Source organism: Manis javanica, chromosome 5, assembly GCF_040802235.1.
Source record: "Manis javanica isolate MJ-LG chromosome 5, MJ_LKY, whole genome shotgun sequence".
NCBI classification, from domain to species: Eukaryota; Metazoa; Chordata; class Mammalia; order Pholidota; family Manidae; genus Manis; species Manis javanica.
In genome coordinates this window covers 128,198,777-128,202,699 of record NC_133160.1, presented here as the reverse complement: position 1 = coordinate 128,202,699, position 3,923 = coordinate 128,198,777, and the positions used below count along the sequence as shown (strand labels likewise).

At 36.0% G+C, this 3,923-nt stretch overlaps 1 non-coding gene across 1 annotated transcript; it reads left to right on the top strand.

Annotated features, from left to right (window-relative positions):
* Nucleotides 1-3,613: 3,613 nt before the first annotated feature.
* On the top strand, nt 3,614-3,718 carry LOC118972438 (small nucleolar RNA U13). Its single transcript, XR_005061416.1, has one exon. It is a non-coding gene; the product is annotated as a small nucleolar RNA U13 (small nucleolar RNA).
* Nucleotides 3,719-3,923: the final 205 nt, after the last annotated feature.

Here is a 3,923-nt window from a genome sequence, read left to right as displayed (position 1 = left end):
TAAGCAAGTAGGTAACAGGCTGATTTGCATAGGTGAAAAAACATTTTGGCCACATATGTAAAGAATTAACTAGAAAGCAATAAACAAGATATTGTGATAGTCAAGTGTTTCTGGCATGCTTTATGTATGGACTTCCCTGTGCATTAGGGTATACGGGTATACAGGTATACAGGAGGGTATACAGATGACTTGATACAAAAACAGTAACATTAACTTAAAGCAAATTATTTACTCAAATTTGGATGTAACTGTCTTATCTCTGTCTTGAATTCCTTCTTATATACTAAGCGTTCTATTAGGCAATAGCAGTTGTATAAAGTAGCTACCTTTCTCCCCATTTTATAGATGAAGAAACTGAGACTTGGAGAAGTTTAGTCATGTAATACATAACAAAGCTGGGATTTGAATCCAGGACTATCAAATATGGCTCATGAAATCCTTATGTTTCATACAGTCCACTGACAGGCCCACATTACACCATACTACCTACCTACCAGATATCACCACCCTTAAAGTTTCTTACTGAGAGATGTCAGCTTTTACATCAGATTCCTAGTGGTTTGGCTGACAAATTTGATGAACTGGAGTGATGTACTTTAATAAAAAGGAGAAATGATAAAAATACAATTATTAACCCACTCTTCAGGCATTCATTGATTATTGTGAATGATTTATTTTCTTTTTGAGATAAGGACAATTAAACTCATGGAGATGACAGAAACAAGTGGACATGTCTGTGAACATGGCTACCCTCAGTTAAATGGAATTTGTTAAAAACCAAAAACAGGAATTAGGTTGAAAATTCACTCACACACACACAAGAAGAAACACACACAAAAATGTCTGATTTCATGTTGAAGTTTGGTAAATGCTTTGAAATAGAGTGTTTTTCACTTGCTACTTTAAATCACTGTCTTAAAGGCCAAAACTGACTGTTGGAATTTAATGAAAGAGCAACATGCACCTGTATTCTTTGGTATATTGTGTTTTTGTTTGAGAGTGAAACAACCCAGTGGGAAATTTCTTTTAAAAATTAGGCACTATGAATCCTTCCTCTACATCTCTTTTCATTCCTGTCAGCAGTATGATTTTATCAGTTAGGAAAATGATAAGTGGACTTGTATTGAGTGTAACAAGAATTCACACTGAACTGTTGAATTTTTAGCAGTGTTTTATAAATATTTTGAGGAGTCTTATAACACCTGTTAACCCCAAGGAAAATATAAATTTTATTTTGCACAAGAAGGTATACATGACAAAGAGATGCTTTTCCCTCATATGATAGCTTGCACAACTCTGTGTTATGATACATAAACAGGTGACATCTGGATGCCACAGAAAGATTTATCTAGCAATATATTACAGACTAATGATCTTTTACTCTTATAAAGGAAAAAGTTGCCTAGGAAACAGAGGCATGAGATTCATGTTCAGGATACAAATAAGTATTTCTTTAGCATTCATAAACTAATCATGTAAATAATAAATATGTATGGAGTATCCATTATGTGCAATATACTAATGATGTTCTATGTTAAATAGTGAGTGGATTAAAAATAATAATAAATTACTTCTCTTAAGGAGCTTACCTTCTAAGTCAAAGATGAAAAACATCACTCATGTTGTCACTTACCCTTTCTGGCCATAGGCCATCATTACTTATCAAAAACATTTCACCTGAGCCACCTACACCATCTCAACACATTAATTCTTGTGGCTTCGAATGAATCTGTGAGTTGGCTTACAAGTTGAAATCTATTAGCCAACCCCGGTGAATATATTGAAGAGGAAAAGTAAAAGGAGACCAGTATTTGAGGGGTCCCTATGTTATGCAACACACAGAGTCTGGTTTAGTTTGGATAAAGATAAAGGAATAATTCTAGATGCTACCAGCTCATGCAGTTGACACACAGTAAACAGCGGAGGAAAAAACTGGCTTAATTCAATATCATTTATCTAGTCAGCAATCAAAGAAAAATAAAAAACTGATGAGCTTTCCATTAAGTTTAAATAAAAACACCAGTGTTGAGTATTTAACTCAGTTTTCTGAAGGATGCTCCATATGAAATTGGCACTGTGGGATGCTCCATAAGAAGAGCTATTAGTAGATTAAGTTAAGGGAAGCACGCATATCACTTCATTCAGTTAATAATTACCTACTTTGTGCCAAGTACCTTTGCAAGTGTTGGAGGTCCAACAGTGGAAAAATAAAAGTCCCTAATTGGGGTAGATTGAAAGTAAATAATAACAAACAAATACACATATATGTTTTCTGATGATGATAAATGCTATAAGAAAGCAAATGAGAATGATGAGTGAAATTTCTGTTATATAAGAAATATCTTTTTCAAAAGGTGACCTATGAATATAGAATTGAAAGAAATAAGTTGAGAGCAAAGTGGAGATATCCAGGGAAGGGTGTTTGGGCAGAAGGAACAGCAACTGCAAAAGCTCCAAGCTGAGAGTGTGCCTGGTGTGTTTAAGGCACCGTGATGACAGTTGGGCCGCCAGCAGAGAGGGTGTGAGACTGATGAGCTATGATTTGTAGGAGATGCTAAGTCCCTTTAGGAACTTTGGCCTTTCATAAATGGTTTGTGAAGACAGTGGAAGGTTTTGAACAGAGGATGGATGTGACCTGTTGTATGTTTTAAGTGGGGCAACAGAGACTATAGAAAATACACTCACAGAAGCAAAAGGCATAAAGGGCAAGAAACAATAGAGCCAATTTCAATAGTATAGGTGAAAAATTGTGGTTTAAACCACAGTGTTTGGAATGGATAAGGAAAAGTGTGTTCAGATTCTGGGTGTATCTTGACGAAAGAGTCATTAGGATTTGGTGGTATATTGTTTGTGGGGTTTAAAAGAAGTAGAAGAGTTAAGGATAACTCCAAGCTCAGTGGCTTGGGTAAGCAGAAGAATCTCCAGTGCAGTGCTAAAGAGCATGCACTGTGCAGTCAACATGCTCGGGTCTAACCTTAGAGCTCCCACTTACTGTGAAATACAGCACAAGCCTTTTAAGTTCTCTATGCTTCTGTCTCCCCATTGATAAAATGGACAATAATAGTACAGACCTCACAGAATTATTGTGAGTGTTAAGTGAGTTAATACTTAATAAATCACTTGAAATAGTGTCTGGCACATTAAATGCCCCATCTAAGTGTTTGTTAAAAAATAAGGTAACTGAGAGATGGATTAGATGAGAAGCAGTTTTGAGGTGTTGGAGGTAAATAATTTAGTCCGATTTCAGGTAGCTATTAAATATCCAAGGAAAAAGATGTGTAAGCAGATGGATATGTTCACCTGACATTCTGAGGAAGTCTGTCAGATATAAATTAGACAGGCATTGTTGTATAGCTGCTCTGTAGACTGAGGAGCCCGGATGAGATTACCTAAGGAGGGGGTACAGATAGATGAGATGATGGAAGAATGAACCCCGAGCCATTCAAACATCTGTTCAGAGATTTTAGAACTGTGAAGGAAGGAAAAGTCAGGGTGGCAGGAGGAGAAATAAAATAGGTTCTGGAGGATAAACAAAATCTTTCTAGAAAAAGTGCATTTATGCCGAAAAAGGTTTTAAAATATAGAACACCCATTCATGTTAGAAGTCTTAAAGATCTTTTTGTAGTTCATAAGCATGATGACTGGGTGTTCATGCTTTTGTGTGACATACGCCTCCCTCAAACCTTGTTACAATGTTGGCACATTATTCGACATGAAAAAAAAAATCGTAAAAATAGGAATTGTTCGTCACCACCTTAGTGTGATGCTGTTTAACTAAATTTATATATATTAATCTTAAGAGCCAGGCCCTCACTTAACAAGAAACCAATAGCAGCTTTCTCACTAAAGCCAGGAAGTAAGAAAAAGGATGCCCACTATCTCCAACACTATTTGACATAGTTATGGAATGTTAGTCAGTGCAA